This window comes from Pipistrellus kuhlii, unplaced genomic scaffold (genome assembly GCF_014108245.1).
Source record: "Pipistrellus kuhlii isolate mPipKuh1 unplaced genomic scaffold, mPipKuh1.p scaffold_m20_p_3, whole genome shotgun sequence".
Lineage (NCBI taxonomy): Eukaryota > Metazoa > Chordata > Mammalia > Chiroptera > Vespertilionidae > Pipistrellus > Pipistrellus kuhlii.
The window spans coordinates 53,269,012-53,288,853 of NW_023425529.1; the positions used below are offsets into that span (position 1 = coordinate 53,269,012).

At 38.6% G+C, this 19,842-nt stretch overlaps 1 long non-coding RNA gene across 1 annotated transcript; it reads right to left on the bottom strand.

Annotated features, from left to right (window-relative positions):
* Positions 1 to 299: 299 nt before the first annotated feature.
* Positions 300 to 18,595, bottom strand: LOC118728964. Its single transcript, XR_004991073.2, has 3 exons — positions 18,458 to 18,595; positions 10,598 to 10,604; positions 300 to 310 (listed from the first exon to the last, which is right to left on the bottom strand). It is a non-coding gene; the product is annotated as an uncharacterized LOC118728964 (long non-coding RNA).
* Positions 18,596 to 19,842: the final 1,247 nt, after the last annotated feature.

A 19,842-nucleotide genomic window follows, 5' to 3' on the forward strand; every position in this document is an offset into this window, starting at 1 on the left:
AATCAGTGGGTGAAAAAGGAGACTTAGGTAATAGTTTAAACAATAAAAACAAACAAACAAAACAAATGGGATAGAGGTAGATGTTGGATTTATAGGAACCCCTAATGCCCAGAAGAGGTAAAGTGACCACAAGATAAGAACAAGATGACTAAAGCTCCGAGGAGACCAGATACTAAGCTTCTCCATCTTCCTATAGCTCAGGGTTCAGGTAGCTGCAAAGAAGTACAGCCCAATTGAGACCCTGGCCATGTATGATTTCCTGCCACCTTCTCAGAGTCAAATTTCCCATACTTTAAGCTTACTTCTCTTTCTTGTCAAAACCTGAACCTGGCCTAGACTTTGTCTCCTGGCCAACCTGAATTCTAGCTTTTATGTGTGTTTTGGAACCTTCATGCCTTTCTTTTTACAGTCTTCCTGGTTTTGTCCCCATTTGATGATCATCACGTGGTTGGTTTGTATTCCAGTTTTGATCCTATTTAGAATGAATTCCAAATAACTCCTGTTTGTTTCCTTCACACTTCCTGGATTTAATTTACCCCCCACTCTACTTCCCGCGCGCCCCCCCCACCCCCCCCTCCCACACACACACACACACACACACACACACACACACACACACACACACACACCAGTTGACAAAACTTTTAAGAACCCCAAATCAATACTTCTGTGGAGGATATTAACAACTAGTTCTCTACTGCCCCCTTGAGGGCCTTGACCACCACACACACTGTGGTTTCCCTTGTCCTGAGGTGTTTATCCCATCCTGGCCAGCTCCCCTAAACAAGTACTGGATATAAAGAATGAACTGTGCTTAAGAGCCTTGGAGAAGACAAAGATGACATAAATCTTGTCTTCCAAGAACTTAAAGGCTAGTTGGTCAGAGGGGAAGTGAGGCTCGTCTGTGTGCATTTAGGGAGTGGGGGTGGTGAGGGAGGGTGATCTTATCAGGCACAAGCAATTGTAAAAAGATGACTGTAGGTCTCAGGAGGGTAATACTAAAGATAGCTATAACAGGGGTCACCATGACAGTGATGGCAAACCTCATGGAGGACATCATAGCTGGGCTTTGAAAGGTAAAAAGACATGCCTGAGCCTAGGGGGAGGGTCTCTTGTGGGAAGAAATGGCTCATGTGAAACCATTGGAAGGAGAAATATGTGAAGTGCAGGAAGGGGGCATTTTTGCCCATATTAAGGGTTTGCATGGAACAGCAGGATGAGAAAGAGGACAGGAAGCTAGTTTGAATCCAAATTATAGAGGAATTTACATTTGTTCTATTGTTAGTGGATTATCCCTGAAAGCAAAATGTCCTAGTAGGTGAAGGAGGGGAGTTAAGAGGTCAGTACAAGAAAGGACCAAGTACTGAAGGTAAGAAAGGGATCAGAGTAAAAGTTTTGTGTGGTAGGAAGATGGATAAAAGAGAAAAAAATGTCAATCTTAGAGTCTCCTTAATTACTATGGAGTATGTAAAAAGATTAGATGTTATATGAAATAAGTGATGCAATCCATATCTTTGGAAATATGTTCTGTGATGTATAACGCATACACTACACAAACCCTAAACTGGTGTTTGTGGGTGTGTGTGTGTGTGTGTGTGTGTGTGTGTGTGTTTTAAGCCATTAGCCCAGGGCTAAAAGCTTTTGTATATAAACAATGCACATATTTACGATTGCTCGAGTCAGCCATCAGTGTGTCATAGACATCGCTCTGATCTCCAGAGATATGGCCATCTTTCCAGTGTTTGGTAATTGCGTGTAGCAGCAAGAGCTGAGTGCAGTCCTTACATGGATCTTGTTATTCTAATAGATGTTCAGATGAGATCACCAGTTGGTTGTTGTTTTGTGTGTTTTTTTAAAAAAAGTAATGTAAAAATTTCAATTAAGTGAAAAAAGCAGCATACCCAACTTGTATAACAATTGTGTGATTTATGCATTGTTACAATAACAAAGCAGCCCCACTTTTAGCGGCTTACCACAGCAATAAACATTTATTATCTCACATGGTTTCTGTGGGGCAGGACATCACGAGCAGATTAGCCGGGTGGTCCTAGCTAGGAGTCTCTCATGAGTCAAGATGTCATCAATCGCTGGAACCTGAAGGCTTGACAAAGCTGGAGGGGCAGCTTCCAAGATGGCTCCTTTCTATAGCAGGGCTATTGGTGCTGCTTTTGACAGGAGTTTTTTCCATAAGCTATTTGACTGCCCTCATGACAGGGGGACTGGCTTATCCCAGAGCACATAATCCTAATTTTTTTTTTATGACATAGCCCCCTGCAAGCTCCACATCATAATTTCCTCTATACTTTAGTATTACAAAGGTCAGTCCTATTTACTGTGTGAGTAGTGGTGATAGGGGGTACGGTGGTGGAGGGAGCTTCTAGGACATGAATGCCAAGAGGCAAGGCTCATTGGGAAGCTATTTTGGACTCTAGTTATTATAGAAATTGTACCATATAATGGTGCTCTATGGAAAATATTGAGTTTCTCAGCTAAATTGCTACAGTGGAAAAATTGTCACATAAATATGTGAATGGTTAGTGTATATCAATAATTATCTAGTTGGTTATTAAAAAATTATTTTCTAAGTCAATACAAATCCAAATGATGAAATTCCAGTAATAGTTTGGTATCTCTTTTGAAGTGTGCTATTTGTTTTAAACATTTTTCTAAGTGCATTGGTTTGTTACATATTGGACTCACTATAAGAATCCCTTCACAAATACACATTGATAAGTTTTAGACTTCATTTTTAGCAATATTGTAGACTAGATCACGAGAGAAGACTTCCCAATACAGCTCACATTAAAGTAATGATTAATAGATGTTTTACTGTATGGCTGAGTTATGATTAAATTAGAGAATTTTTAGAAGTCAGAAGTCACAAGAAAGAAAAAAATCCACAAAGGTGAGCATGACCTTGTGAGAATCTAATAATCCTGGTGATGCAGTGCTAGGGCTTCCTGTACCTGGGACGGGAGAGAAATCTGGGGAGTGGTAAAGGGAAGTCAGAGATTTGGGCCAGAGACCTCCCCTTAAGGGCAAAAAACCCAAAAGATAATAATATCAGTGACTAAGCAAAAACCCCATTCTGTTGAGAGACACAGCCCCAAAAAGAAAATAGTCACCCTGCGGAGGAAGACAGTTTTCCTTTCTGTTTGTCGGCTCTAAAGATAAAGCTGATAATGTCTTCTCGGGAAATCTCTAACCACCTCTTCTAACAGGTTTGGGCCTGAACCACTCTACCTATGGGGCTCCCCACACTGTTCCCAGGTTCCTAGCAAAAGCAAACACAAGCCCTTTCTAGAAGAATGTGCTAAATAAAGTTTTGAAGAATCCCTAATAATGAAGTTTCAAGGAACAAGGGCTTAAAATAAGAACTCACTAAATACTTGAAAAAAACAGATTTTCCTGAGGAGGCATCAGCTGAAACAGCAAACTATAGATTTAGGCCCTCCAAGAATGTAGTTTTTGGAATTATCAGGTAAAGGCACTTAAACAACTATGTTTAATATCTTCAAATAAGTAAATGAAGAAATCAAAAGTGTTGTTAAAGAGAAAGAGACTATCCTAATTGACAAGATTTGAAAAAGTAAAAACAAATATAATTTCTGAAAAATACAAAAATTCAAGTTAGAAATGCAGTGTGAAAATTAAATAGCAGATAGAATCAGCTAAAGAGAGTAACAGTTAACTGGAAGATAGAAGACAGAAGCACAGATGGACAAGATAAAAAATAGCAAAAATAAGTAAAAAGAACATATAGAGGATAGAAAAAGTTTAATTTACATCTTGTTAGATTTCCAAAAGGAGAAAACAAACAAACAAACAAAAAAGATAGGAGGGGGGCAATACTGAAATAGATAATGGTTGAAATTTTTCCTTCTTTTTTTTAAATCCTCATCTGAAGACATGCAGAGAGAAAGAGAGAGAGAGAGAGAGAGAGAGAGAGAGAGAGAGAGAGAGAGAGAAATATCGGTCAGTTGCCTTCTGTCCATGCACAATCCACTTATGTACCCTGACTGGGAACTGGCAACCCTTCATACACAGGAGAATACTCAACCACCTGAACCACTCTGCCCAGGCTGAAATTTTTCCAGAATTAATGAAAGAAACCAATCCTCAAACTGAAAAATCCAACAAATCTCAAGTTAAGATGAATACAAAAGAAAAAATGAAAATAATAATCTTTAGTCCAGAAAACTAAACTCAAAGTAAAGGAATCTCTCTCTCTCTTCTTCTTCTCTCTTTCTCTTCTTCTCTCTCTCTCTCTTTCTCTCTGTCTCTTTCCCCGCTACCCTCCACTTCTATAAAAATCAATAGAAAACATATCCTCAGGTAAAGATTTAAAACAAAATAAAAGACACGTCTAAAACATAAGGACATGGAAAGGTTGAAAATATAATAATGGGAAGAGATTTACCAGGCAAAGAGGGGCAAGAAAAGGAATAATAATAGTTAAAAGTAAAATAATAAAAGCAATTGTATATTTAAGAAAGAAAAAAAAAAAAAAACATTTCCAAGCAACATTTTGCTGGATTTCTTAAAGAAAAAAATATAACTATTGAAAATATAGAAATCTAATTGTCTTTATTCATAGTAATGTAAACATTTCTGGAGAATGATTTTAAGTAAATTTATCATTAAAATATTAGTACAATTGATAATCTGTCACTGCCAACAGTAAGAATGTGAGCAGAGAATCATGAACAGGAACTCAGTTCTGGTAGTCTCAGGACTTCTTTATTCTCTTTTTTTCTGTAGCAACCACAGTACCTTGGGATGACAAAGAGGGGAATTCTTCTAAAGCTTTTGGGATTTGAGTTGCATGGTTATGTCTGCATTGTTTCTGTGAACTGCGGAAGCAATAAAAATGCATGCTGTGCCAATATGTGATTGTAAATAAATTTCCATTATTTGGCTCCTGGACAATGTAGTTTCCACTGAGTGTTTATTTTAGGGGTGTGGGTCTAGTGAAATGCAACAGAAAATAGTCAGAGGATTTTGACTAAAAAGGTGCGGATCAAGGTATATTTTCAAAAATTGTGCGGCCAGGGTCCAAACACTAGGAATAAATTAAGACCTCCAGAATGAACTAATTTTTCACCTTTATTCTAGTGTTTCTACATTCCTTCAATTGCATAGTAATTGTGCAATAAGCCATTGTGTCCTTGTAGGAGTGTCCGTTTACTTCTGACTTGTGTGGTTTGTTTTTAGAAGAGTGGGGAGATAAGTTTATCACATGGGAAGGACGTTAGAATGTTGAGCCAACAAATGAGAAAGTGCATCACCATTTAATGGTAGACTCTCTGCAATTTGGGATAATGAAGCACACTGGGAAGGGGAACAGATTGTTGCTGCTGCTGTGTCTGTTCTGTTCTGGCTTCGCTTGAGAAGATGGACCTTCATATATACTAATGTGATAAGCAGTACTACCTCTTGTATTGTTGATGTGAAAACAGATTTATGGATGCCTAGGCTTAACTACAAAAAAAAAAAAAAAAGTGGCAGATAATGGGATATGCCTCACAAGTCTAGTAAAATAACTACAACCAGAAGTTTTATGGCTTGGCAAACTAAATTATATTAAATAGGTTTAAACCTAAAGAATTAGAGTACATTAGACTTACAGGAAATTTTGAGTGTTGAATTTTAGAATACAAAACTTTGTAATTTTGTACAAAGCTATACTGAGAAGTAATGGATTTCAGATGGTAGTGTTTGAGATCAGTTCCATGGGATGTCACTGAGGAATCGATCAGTCCACATGTGGAAACAAGATCACATGTTTCCACAAAGAGCAGAGAACTGTGTATCACATATTGACTAACCATCACAGCTACTGCTGACTTTGTTTTAAAGGGTTCATGATGTAGAAAAACAAAACAGCAGTTGAGCATGACTCAGCCAATAGGCGTCTGTGAGTGTCCACAAGGAGCAAGGTGCTAGTCTGAGGAACACTCAGTAAAACCTCCCATTCCTAGAAATAATAGATGGGGTTTTCTTGCTTAGTAGACACACATATAACCTGCATATTTGTGGCATATTTGGAGTTAAAACAATCATATTACAAACAGCATATACAATAGGATCCATTTTGTGGAGATAAAAATTGTATACGTGATACAACAAAATACAAACAAAGGGTATCTCTGGATAGTGATTTTTTGTTTATATCTTCTAATTATTCAGTAATAAACTTTTTTCATGTAATTTTAAATTTCTTAAAAAAATTTAAAGAAAGGACAACCAAGTCATTCTACAAACCTAAAAATAAGGATATGTGACCTGGAACTACTGTAGGAAATGTTAGTATAATTGAAGGACTAAGAGACTGAAAATAGTGAGAATAAATTTGAAGTCCACACATCTGTGTTTAAATATTTGACGATCTTATTGTTTCTCATTCTGTCTGCAAAGAGGAAAAATTGTTCTGTTTCCTGTCTCATTTTACAACAATCGGGACCACTGGCTCCTAACTGCTCACCTGCATGCCTGCCTGATCACCCCTAACTGCCCCCCCCTCGCCAGCCTGATCACCCATAACGCCTCTGCCTGCTGTCCTGATCGCCCCTAACTGCCCCCCCCCCTGGCATGGTTGCCCTCAATTTCCCCCCTGCTGGCCTGGTTGCCCCTCACTGCCCCCCACTGGCCTGATTGCCACTAACTGCCCCCCTCCCTGCCAGCCTGGTTACCCCTCACTGCCTCCCACCCCCTGCTGGTCTGGTTGCCCCACACAGCCTGTTTAGTCATTTGGTCATCCCTCACCTACCCTCCTACCAGCCTGGTCAGCCCTCACTGCCCCCCGCAACCCCCCCGCCAGCCTGGTTGCCCCATGCTGCCTGCTGTTCAGTTGTTTGGTCATACCTCACTAACTCCCCTGATGGCCTTCTTGCCTCATGCAGCTTGTTAGTTGTTACTGTGAGGTTGTCCTGACCAATTTGCATATCACCCTTTTATTAGTATAGATAAGTTTAAGTTTTATGGAAGAGGAAGGGCAGGATGCTAAACATTCATCAAACATATCCTGCACAGAACCATCCATGAAGATATCCCTGAGAGATTTTTAATCTGGCTCTTAACAATGAGTACAAATTGATTAAGGCAATAATGGTGGTGGGAGAATGAAAAAGGGACTTTGGGGAAGATGGACTACTAAGTTCAAGATATCTTAGGCAGTGAAGAGAGTTAAAAACTGAAAGAGAGAAAATGAAGCTTGAGTATGGTGAAGAGGGGATAATAGCTTATTAGGCTGTGCTAAATTTCGATATAATCCTAAAAACAATGGAAAGCACCGAAACCGGTTTGGCTCAGCGGATAGAGCGTTAGTCTGTAGACTGAAAGGTCCCAGGTTCAATCCGGTCAAGGGCATGTACATTGGTTGCAGGCACATCCCCAGTAGGGGTTGTGCAGGAGGCAGCTGGTCGATGTTTTTAGCTCTCTATCCCTCTCCCTTCATCTCTGTAAAAAATCAATAAAATATATTTTTAAAAAGAAGAAGAAGAAGAAGAAGAAGAAGAAGAAGAAGAAGAAGAAGAAGAAGAAGAATGGAAAGCTCTTTAGCCAGCAAATGAAGGCACCTCACTTTTTATTCAAATAGTAAATACATTAAAATCATCTTATCTCTTGATCAGCATTGGAACATAGAATTCCAGAAGTGTTAGAAAATGTGTTTTCTAATATACATAAGGCGGGGAGGGGGAATCAACAGAGGATTGAAGTCTACTGGAGGTGTCTTAATTAACTGGTATAACTGTTTTACTAAGTTGACATGTACAAAATATATTCTTATCTCTTTTATTATTCCAGTTCACTTTGGAGCCCCCTTTGTTTCTGGTTTGCCAGAATTTTATCTTTCTGGAAGCGTTTCCCACTCCACAATTTATCCAAGAATACTAGGGACTTAATCTAGTCCAAAGTGTTTAAGTCCAGCTTCTAAACCTCCAAATAAGGAGGTGCTGGAGCTGGTCTATCCATGTCTGTCACATGGTAACACTGTTGAGGAGGGCCCTGCACAGATGAGCAGACTATTTGTGCTCTCTCAATGCTTAGCCCAGGCTCTGGGATGCCCAGACTGTGTGCCAGTGCTATGGTTATTATTATGATGTCTTTACTACTTACCATGAAACATTTCAAATGTACTGTGTAACAAAATATAGTGTGTCCGTCACCCAGTTCAGCAATTTTCAGCTCATGGACAATCTTTCATTTATACTCTTCCCTATTTAACCTATTTATCCTCCATCTCCCCATGTTTTAAAGGAAATCCCAGATATCATATCATATCATTTCATTTGTAGTAATATTTATAGCAACAAAAGCTAAGGACTATTAAAAAAGAAAACTTAAACCCAATTATCACACTTGAAATATAAGTCCTTTATGTCATCAGATATCCAGTGTTCAAACTTCCCAATTGTCTCAAAATTGTTTCTTATTATTTATTTTTTATTGTGTGTTTGTTCAAATCAGAATTCAAATAAAGTCCATGCATTGCAACAAGTCTCTCAAGTCTATAAATTCCCTCTTTACCTCTCTTTTTCATCCCTTGCCATATATAATTTTAAATAAATAGTAAATAAATAAATTAAATAAATACTGTTTTTATATTGTCTGGATTTTGCTGATTGCATTCCAATAGTGTCATTCACCATGGTCTTTGTTCCTCCTATATTGTTGGGAAATTAGTAGATGCTTGATTAGATTCAGGTTGGATTACGTGGGGGATTTTTTGGTACAATACCGGATGGATCGTCTTATGTTTTTCCACCAAAAATATTAAATATCTTGATTGTATATTTTTGAGATGTTAGCAGTTATGCATGATCGTTGCTTGGATTCATACTTTAAATATGGTTTGAAAAATAGTAATGGTCTTTATCTTCTTTAGTCATTGGCTAGAACTTATCTACAAGGAAAAAAATCTCCACTCCTTAAATATTTGGTTAACCTGAGATTCATTTGTAGAAAAGTCAGAGTAAGTACTTACTTCTTTTTCTTTACCAGATTTTAAGATAACACCCTGCAGTGACAATTTAAAAATGAAAAAAAGTATTATTTATAATTATGAACTAATGGATTTAGACATTTATTGTGTTTCAGTATGTTGAAGTTATTGTCTGTATTGATGATCAAGCTATCTTATCTTTGTTTCCTGATTCCTGACATGGCCCTAAGGATTTTTAATAACTTTCTGGGTCCCTGCTTTGACAAAATGTTCCAGGCTTATCTTATAAATTTCCTGCCTTGCATCTAGAATAAACCATCTCCTCAAGGAGCCCTGATTATGTTTATTAAAAACTGGTATCTTTAGACAACAGTCTCTAGGCACTGGGATTCTCATTACCACTGGGTTGTTCATTGTTTCTTGCTACTTCAGTAGACATAAATAGAACATATATATATATATATATATATATATATATATATATATATATATTATATATAATTCCATGAGTTCATATTATTTTCCACTCAAATTCAGAATTACAGAGTGGTTTTTTTTGTTTGTTTGTTTTTAACTTAAACATTGTTGAACTTATATCTTTATCTTCCCACTCCAATGCTGACATTCCTAGTTCTCAGTGACAGCAACATAATTAATTACTCATTTGCTTTACTCCATAATATATGCAAATGGCCCCAGAATAGCACACCAACATCTGAAGATGGAGAGTCCTGGTAATGGAAATAATTGTAAAAGCCTTAAGACAGAATCAAAACGGGTGGGACTAGAGTCGTTAACAATGAGCAGAGTGCTGATGGGAGACACAGTTTTAAAGCAGGTAGGGACAGCTTGTACTTTTTTGTATTTTATAGCTCTGCTTGGATGCCTACTTTGCATCTCAAACAACATAGGGCTGTGCTGTGAGCCTCATGCTTCTGGGATGTTCTAACCCCCCAGAGGGTCCAGGCACCCCCAAAGTACAAGTTAGCACTTAGGAAAGCTGTGTGAGAATTTTGGGGCATAACCAGCCAAACTTGGTGATGAATCAGTCTTTGAGGTACAGACTTACCCTCTAAGGATGGGGAATTTATCTTAGAAGTGATTTGTTCTAAAATGTTGTACAATTATCAGTGTATCTGTGTTAAGTAAACTATCAGGGACCTAAAGCAGGAAACAGCCCTAGTTTCAGTCTTAGTTTTAAGGACTCGAGAGAAAGCAACACAGTATCCCCTTGAGACAATTAATGTAACATGCCACAGTCAAATAATAATGTTATTGCTAGGTCTTCAATATCTAACTGAAATGACAGACGTGTGGAGGAAAAAACTTCATCTTAATTTAGTACACAGCAAATACGATTTCCTTCGAAAATAAAAAACTGTTGCAATATCTGAATTAATTAAAAATAGCATTTAAAAGATTTATTGAAGTTTATGAGCACAATACATACTGACCCAGAAAACTGGATATGCCAGGATCTCATGAGGAAGATTTATATTTATTGCATATATTAATTACAGTTTGAGGAATATAATTACCACTTTCTGAAGAAAGATTCAGATTTGTAAGTCAAGTTAATTTATACTTCTTTGGGTAAATAAATGTTTAATATGATAGAAAATCTAACCTAGTCCGTTGTTTTTTATTTCCGACTCTGACCCTAACTCATAATGTCAAATTGAGCAGTCATTTATATTCTTTTTTTTTTTCTTTTCCAATTTTTCCATCTGCAAAATGAGGAACTGCATTCTCTCAAGGGAATACTGTGTTGCTTTCTCTCGAGTCCTTAAAACTAAGACTGAAACTAGGGCTGTTTCCTGCTTATATGACTTATGATCCAAGAGGTTTTCAAGGACGACACACCCTAAAATCTCTCTCCTGTTACCACTGGTATCATTTCCAGAGACTCAAAGGAAATAAGTTATGTGAAGATTTCACATATTGGATCACTGCAACCTACTCTTATTGATCAAGAAACAGTTTGATCGAGGTGACTGATACAGTGGAAACCCATAATCTCAACCAGAGAACAGCAAACGTACACTGGCACCTGTGATGTACACAGTAAAAGGGAAAATAATTTCTGGAGGCACACTTCACCCATTTAACAATTTTATTCAAAGATGTTCATGCTTGAAATTTGAGCCTGAACCCTCCACTTGACCAAATAGGGGGGCGGGCGGGCGGGGGGGGGGAACACCCACAAAACACCATTTATGGAGTCTCTTCTATGTGCCAGTCACCATGCCAAGTTCTGAGGAATTAAAGAAAAAAATGCAATAACGAAGACAAACAAGATCTAGGATTTGCCCATGAAGAACTCATAACATGATACAATATGCAACTTTGGAACATTCAAGAAAGAATATTCTGCTTGTTTACCTGAGATCACTTGTATATTCTACTTATCCATGCATTGGATAAAAAACAGTTTGATTAAGTTCGCATCTATTAGGGAAAAATAAAGGTACATTTTCAAAAGCATTTTCCAATCTAGCTAAGACTTGGCAGTTCTTTGGGGGGGGAATCCTGGGAATATCCTTAGCAGTGTTGTATTATCAAAGCACAATTTTGCCACAAAATGTGAAAATGTGCTCAATTGGTTTTGTATTTGATAAACAGCACAACATGACAATAAGCAAAGAATAGGCCTGCCTTACCTGCTTTAGCCAAAGACAAAACTGGTTCCAGCTCGATGCAGCCTCAGAGCTGGGAAAGAGGCACTAGGTCTGCGGAGAAGTCGCTCACGGGACCCAGAACCCCTGCCCCGTGGATGCAGAAGCCACGAGCTAAGTGGTCTAATGCCCAGAGCTGTTTTCTTTGCTTCTGTTGCTCCTGTTAGAACGAGTTGCTCTTACATAGGCAGACAGAGTCACTCATCTTGCCGACACAAATATTCTTTGAAGAGATTATTGGCTATCATGTGCAATGCGTGGATAAGTAGAATATACAAGTCTACTCTAGATCAAGTAGAATCAATATTTAAGTTTTGATTTATATGTGTTTTGCTTTTTTGTAATCTTGTAGACTGTGGATCATGTGAAATTGCATTTTGAGAGAAACTTAAAACATAATCTGACTAGAACTAAGAAGCTGATTCTTAAAAAATTCAATTAATTCTTTAATCAGAAATCGAGGGGGGGCGGGGAAGGCTAACTCAAAAACATGGTTCCCTAAGTAATATCAACATTGTTGAGAGGATGGTTTCTTGAGCAATTCACAGGCAGATAAACTCAATTTCTAAGGCTGATATGTCTCAAAAAAGTCTTTTCTATACAGATCCTTGTCAGCCCGGAGGCTTTCTTAGGATGAGGTGGAAGAAAAGATGAAAATAATAAGTGAGGCAGTCTCCTGGGATTGTTAGTTTTTCTTGGTTCCTGCTTGATCGGAAACCTCAGAGGGGCCCCCTTCCTAACGTTATTTCAGTATAAGTATTTCCATGTGCAGTTCCAGCTGGAAGCAGGCACTGCGGACCATGTGAAAAGTCAGCAAGTACACACAAAATTAGCCCTCAGCTTTTGGACCTTTAAAAGGCTTGGGTCAGGGCTGAGTTTATTCAGAATGACTTACAAGTCCCTAAAGATCAACAGTATCACTCTCCTGACAGGGTGTCCTTAGCCCCAAACTCCCATTTTTCACATTCAAACACAGCCTCCTGCTCGCTCTCGCTCTCTCTCTCTCTCTCTCTCTCTCTCTCTCTCTCTTTCTCTTGTCTTTGACCCATTGATTCCCCAGAGCAAAGGACCATTAAGGATATATTATAGATAAATTTTAAATTTTAAATAAATGCAAAATAAGAAATACAAAAGTCTAGAGAAACCATTCCATGGTAATATCTGGTATTGGAGCCCCAGGTCCCTTGGATAATTTGGGTAAGGGGAGAGTAGGTAAGAAGAATAAGAACCCTTATTGGTTCCATTTGGACTGAGAAAAATCAAAGCAAGCAGTTACTGAAAATTTCATAAAACCATCTTTTAGTATTAGTCATCATGACAAAATGTATTTGTAGCCCTCAACTTTCCAACAGGCTGTTTTTCCAAAAGTCGTTTGTATGTTGTTTCTCTGGATCTGAAAAGCCCTTTTCCTCTTATAAACAACGTTTTGAATTAGTAGCTCTTTGGCTTTTTGTGTCATGAACTCCTTGGAGAATTTATTAATAGTTGTGGACACACTTCCTAGAAAAATTCTCATATGCATAGATGCCCTAGTTTTTCAGACAGATTTAGAGGCTTCACAGGTCTACTGGAGCCATTTCCTAATTAAGAACTTTTGTCCTTAAGTCTCAGGCTAAATTCCATAGCCACAGAATGAATTAAGTAGATATTTACACTCCAGTCTGGAGGTGGAGCCACCATTTATAACAACAATTAAACAACAGCCTTGTAATTATGCCTCTGGACAGTAGCACCACGGAATTTCATGTTACCATCCCTGAAAGCCCTCCAGTTCCATTTGAAGCAGAATTTCCTCTGTACACAGAAAGAAGGCAATAACATGTTTGGACAAATGAGATGTATCTGCTCCTGCGGTGTCATTTGGAATACAATAGTTTCACTTCTCAAAAAAACCCTCTGTATCCATCTAATCATTCCTCCCTCCTCACCAACCCCTGGCAACCACTAATCTTACTGTCTATAAACTATGGTTTTGCCTTTTCTAGAATGTCTTAGAGTTGAAACCATACAATATGCAGTCTTTTAAAATTGGCTTCTTTCACTTAATAACATGTCATTACATTTCCTTGTGAAAGGCACAGCACCAAGAGAGAGCACTAATGTAAATTATGGACTTTGGGTGATGATGTGTCTAGTAACTTCATTAATTGTAATAAATGTATACCTCTCTAGTGGAGGGCGTTGGTGGTGGAGGAGACTCTGTGTGTGGGGGGGTCAGGAGGCATGTGAGAAATTTCTGTACTTTCTGTTCAATTTTTTTTCTGTGAACCTAAAACTGCTTAATAAATAAAATCTATTAAGAACTTTTTTTTTCTTTCTTTTTTTTTAAATCTTTATTGTTCATATTATTACAGATGTTCCTCTCCCCCAATGGGCCTGGAACTGGGGTTCAGTTCAGTTGGAATTAGAGTTGGAAGTGGCATTCAGAGCAGTCTGGAGCCCCTGTCTCCTTCTCGCCAGGGCAGTCCTGCAGCACAGCCAACAGTCCCTTCTCTGCGGGCAATATGCGTGCCAACTGGGACCTCCTTTCGCCACTCCCCTGGGGTTCTGCTGTACAGCCCAGCTTCCTCTGGATGAGCCTGGATCCCCGGGGTCTGGCCCAGAACTGGGGTTCAGAGCAGTCTGGTCTGGGGTTCAGCACAGTCGGAGCTTTTATCTCCTTCCTGCTTTGGAACACCAGCCAGGCACTCAGCCACCCCCTCCTCTCCGACTCCGTTTTCTCCGCGCACACCGCGTGTCTCCGTACCTTAGGCTTTTACAGCTCCTCCGCTCTTCCTTCTGGTTTTCTCCTTGCTTCTCATTGTAGAATTTCCAGTCAGTTGACTTTCCTGTAGTTCTGGGTAATGTCCATTTTATATTTTAGTTGTATTTTATTGAAATTGTTGTGTGTGGCTGCGGCTAGGTGTTTACCTGTGCAGCCATCTTGGATCTTCCCTAAAGGTTAATATTAAGAACTTTTTAAAAAGGCAATGTTCTAAGAAAAAATGACCAAGGAAACTTATTGTGTTCTTTTTATTCATATTACTTCCTCATATTAGCTGACCATTTGTGCTAAAAAAAAAAAAAAAAAAAATGACATGGAAGGAAAGAGAAAGATCAGGTAACTCATATTTCCTTTTCCTTTTAGTCTTTCTTTATTCATCAATAAACCTTAAGTAGAGCATATTGGTAGAATGAACACATATCAAGAAACCAAGATGGCAGCATAGGGTAGACACCCGAATGCAGCCTACCACAACAAATTTGAATTTAGAACTGAAAAACAGGGGAAACATCACCCTGAAGCGCCGGACAGCTGGCTGAGAGGAGGCTCTACCATCTGGGAAGGAGAAAGAAGGCACGTTGAACCTCAGGAACTGTGAAGGTACGGAGAACTGTGCACGCGAAAAGGCTGCCACCAGACTTCGCTGCTGGCTTGCTTACGGAGCACAGAGAGGGCGGGCCGAGTTCGCTGCTGGCTTACTCCCGGTGCGCAGAGTGGGCAGACAGCTAATGCGTGGCTGGGATTCTCCTAGGAGTGACAGACAGGAATCTAAAGCTTGTCTGCTCCTATACCAAAGAGGTGCGTGCGCCTGCAACCAATTGTGTGGGATTCAACAAAGCTTGTCTGTGCCACCCCGAGACTCTGCCCCATTCAAGCAGAATATAGAAACCCTCCTAGCTGAGACACTTATGATCCTCATAGCCAATTGGCTTGGAGATGAACACTTCCCAGTGATACCAACAACAAGCAAGGCTTAATAACAAGACTGCACACACAGCCCACAAAGGGCTACACCAAGACTGCCCACCTCAGGTAACTGGGAGGCTTATTCATTGAACCATATAGGACACCTTAGCACACAAAGCCACCCTTCCAATTTAGGGAAGCTGTGAAAATGACAAGACAAGGAAACAGATCACAAACAAAAGAAATGGAGGAAAAGAAGTGACTGGGTATAGAGTTCAAAATCACGCTTATAAGGTTTTTCAAGAATTTCTTAGAAAAGGTCAATAAGACCTATGAGGATGTGAAAAGGGATCAATAGAAATAATAAAGGATCAACAAGAAATAATAAGGGATCAACAAGAAATAATAAAGGATCAACAAGAAATAAAGAATACATTGTCTGAAATAAAAAATATTATACAAAGTCCTAAAAACAGAATGGAAGATTTCAAAAATCAAGTCAAAGATTTGGAACATAAAGAGCCAGAAGACACTCCTCCGCAGAAGCAAAAAGACAAGAGAATCCAGAAAGTTGAAGATAATGTGAGAAACCTCTGGAACAACTTCAAGCAAACCAACATCAGAATTATGGGGGTCCCAGAAGATGAGAGAGAGCAAGATATCAAAAACATACTGAAAGAAATAGTGACAGAAAACTTCCCCCACCTGGTGAAAGAATTAGACTTGGAAGTGCACAGAACTCCAAACAAAAAGAATCCAAAGAAGACCACAACAAGACAAATCATAATTAAAATTCTAAGAGCAAAAGACAAAGAGAGAATATTAAAAGCAGCAAGAGAAAAGCAGGTAGTTACCTATAAAGGAGCACCCATACGATTGTCAGCTGATTTCTCAACAGAAACCATGCAGGTCAGACGGGAATGGCAAGAAATATTCAAGGTGATGAATAGCAAGAACCTACAGCCAAACATAATCTACCCAGCAAAGCTATCACTCAGAATTGAAGGCCAGATAAAGAGCTTCACTAATAAAAAAAAAAAAAGCTAAGGGAGTTCATCACCACCAAACCAGAATTATATGAATTGCTGAAGGGAGTTCTTTTGGAAGAGAAAGTAAATAAAGATAAAAACTATGAACAACAAATATGTAACTATCAACAAGTGAATCTAAAAACCAAGGGAATTTAAAAAAAAATCTGATGAACAATATTAACTGGTGAATATAATACATCAGAGGTATGGAAGGGGAGTGAACTGACAATTCTTGGGGGGAAAAGGGAGAGGGGGGTGTGGGAAGAGACTGAACATAAACTGTGCACCTATGGATGAGGACAATGAGGGGTGGGGAAAGGGCAGAGGTTGTGGTGGGAACCTGGTGGAGGGGAGCAATGGGGGCGGGGGGGGGATAAGGAACATTTGTAATAATATGAACAATGAAGATTTATTAAAAAAAAAATGAACATATATCAAGAAGTGAAATAAAAATAGTCAAGTAAATTTTATGCAGCATTTCCACTGGTCTGGTAAGAACAACAAAAAACAAAACAAACAAATAAACAAAAACTACTGTATGTAAAAGCTACTAATTATGAATTATACAATTTTAGAGATTATATATAAAAGTTAAATGTTCTTATACTTGTATTTTATTCTGACATTGCATAATACAAAGATAAATGGTAAAATTCAAACTAATAATTTTCAGTTTTAACTTTACTTAGAAGGACATCAAACAGCAAATTAGAGAAGTCAATAGAGAGACCACAGAAGAAACAGAAAATGTTTACTTTATAGTTTAGCATTTTTCCCCCTGCTTTTTGAACAAGATGGAGCTCACATTTTTATTTGCACTGGGACCTGCAAATTATGTGGTTGTTCCTGCATGGCATGATAGTTCTGTGAGAAGTGAAAAGAAATGTTATGTAGAAAAAAGAATTTTAAAGACTCTATACAAACAAAGAGTAACACACAAAAAGCCACTAGTCACATGTGGCTGTTTAAATTTAAATGATATTAAATTAAAAATTCAATTCTTCTGTTGCACTTCAAGCATTCAATAGCCACAAGTAGCTACTGGCTACTATATTGGACACCGCAGCTGTAGAAGATTTCCGCTGTCACATAAAGCTCTATTTGACCGTGTTGTTTTATAGTTTAATTAGAGGCCCAGTGCAGGAAATCATGTGCGTGCAGGGTCCCTAGGCCTAGCCTGCAATCAAGGCCATCTTCTGCCTGCTCTCCAGTCCCCAGTCCTGCCATCCCACCACTCCCCAGTTCATCATTTGCCATGCTGCAATTGGATCCTGTGGGCGAGGGGGCGGGGGGGGACACCAAGAGGTGGTTAATGCACCTCATAGTGACTGGTCAAGTGGTCATTCCAGTCGCTATGCTTACGGTTGCTAGCCTTTTATTATATAGGATACTTTGTATAGTGCTAGATTAAACAACATTAATTGGAGTTCATTAATCCAGAATTTTTCTGAACCTTGCATATGGAAATGTGAATCTCCAGGAGGGGGCTATAGCATGAAATGTTTCCAAACTTATTTTATCAAAGCTTGCTTTTTCTGCAAGACAGGGAACTTACTATCATTTCTAAAAAGGGAAAGAAATATTTTTTAAGAATTTTCAATAGAAAATATGATATACGGTACATGTTATTGATGGATTGAAAAGTAGTTTGAATAGGTGGTGAGAATCTAATGTTATAGAACTGATGCTTCCTGGACTTAGTTTAGGAAAATTCTTCTCTGGAGTCCACTTTAGGTTATCATGTTGCCTGTTAACATTTTTGAGTCAATTTTTCATAATAAAAATATTGGTTTCATGAGCTACCAATACACACAGCAGCATGCATAAATGTCAAAAAGAATTACGCTAAGCGAAAGAAACCAGACACAAAATGCTACCTACTATATGACTTCATTTATATGACATTTTAGAAAACATAAAACTATAGGGACAAAATAAGATCAGGGGCTTTTGTCCAGAAAGAGACTGAATATAAAGGGGGATTAGAGAGATTGGGGGAGGGGGAGTGACAAAACTATTCCATGTCTTCATTGTGGTTCTGCTTACATGACTTTATATGTTGGCCCAAACTTTGAATTAAATTGTACACCTGAAAAGGGTGGTTACACTAATGTAAATTATCTCTCAATAAGCTGACTTAACACATTGCGCACCAATAGTTTTATTGCTAGCTTTACCCAGTGGCCAGATAAGTTTCTATTGAACGAGTACAAAAAAACATTTTCCAAAGTATCATACTTAAAAAAAATATATTAGCTTGTAAGAACATGTAATAAATAACTTCAAAATGCAATGGGTATTTAATTTTAAGGAGTGCCTTTAACATTTATCTAAAACACTGTGTAATATGAAAAAAATAGAATGCTCAGGATCTGCTTGCAATGTGTTAAAATACTTACATATTTATATTTGCTCTGCTTCCTGAAATGAAATATTAGAGTAACGTTTGATTACAGCCCACTCCCCTCCTTGGACACACCTCAAAAGCCTCCTTGGAAGCGCAGAGGTTGATGGATCTGTCAAGCTAGCTTTAAAATTCTGAGAATTTCTTGAGCCAACAAAATATGGATTAGGTCTCAGTGTGGAGAAGGGTGTGGTATGGACAGAGAAGAGCAGCTGAGAATAGAAGAGGACCAGGCACAAATAAAAGACAATGGAGGGAAAAGAACGATGTCGTGTTTGGGTGGCTCTGTACGCTCCCTAAACAGCCCTGGGTGGAAATACACCATGTGCCTCTTTGCCTCCATGAAGTTAATTGGGGGGAAAAACATCAGAAAATTCACAGTTAAAAAGAGCTGGGGAAAAGTATGTGCTACTAGAAGCTGGCTGGGATAGGAAGGAGGTAATGGCAGGTGCCGATGGATTGCCTGAGCCTTACACATTTCCTCCATTCTTCACTCTCTGGATTGCAAGCACTGCATAGTTCTAGCTAAAGAAGGAAGGATTTTTATAGAAAAAAAGAACAGTCCAGGACAAGGAAACAAGTCTGCATATGGCTCAGACTTTGTTCCCTGAGCCATATGCAGCCCCTAATAGCTTACCCAGACTCTTCCAATAAAAAGAGCTGGTGGGCAAGAGCTCTTTCATGCATTTCTTTCATAATTATAACATGCTAATTGATCATACCTTCATGAAGCCCACCAGCCAATCAGGAGTGAGTTTGCAAATTAACCCAACAAAGATGAAAGGTTAATTTGAATATAGGGGCACGGAGTGGCGGGGGGAGATGTGGGAATATTTCTGCCTCACCCCCGGTTGCTCATCCAATCCTCCGTAGCAAAGTCTAGTAGTTTCTAATAAACACAACTACCCTGTAAGCAAGCACTTCCAGTCCTCCGTGTTTATCTAAGAGAAATGAAGTCCCAGGCCCACAAAAGCACTTGTATAAGAAATGTTCCATTTAGTCTAAAACTGAGAACATTCCTGATGTTCACTAATGTGAGAATGAATAAACTAAATGTAATACATTTATACAACAATGTTCAACTCATAAATAAAAAGAAATGAACTGCTACATACAAT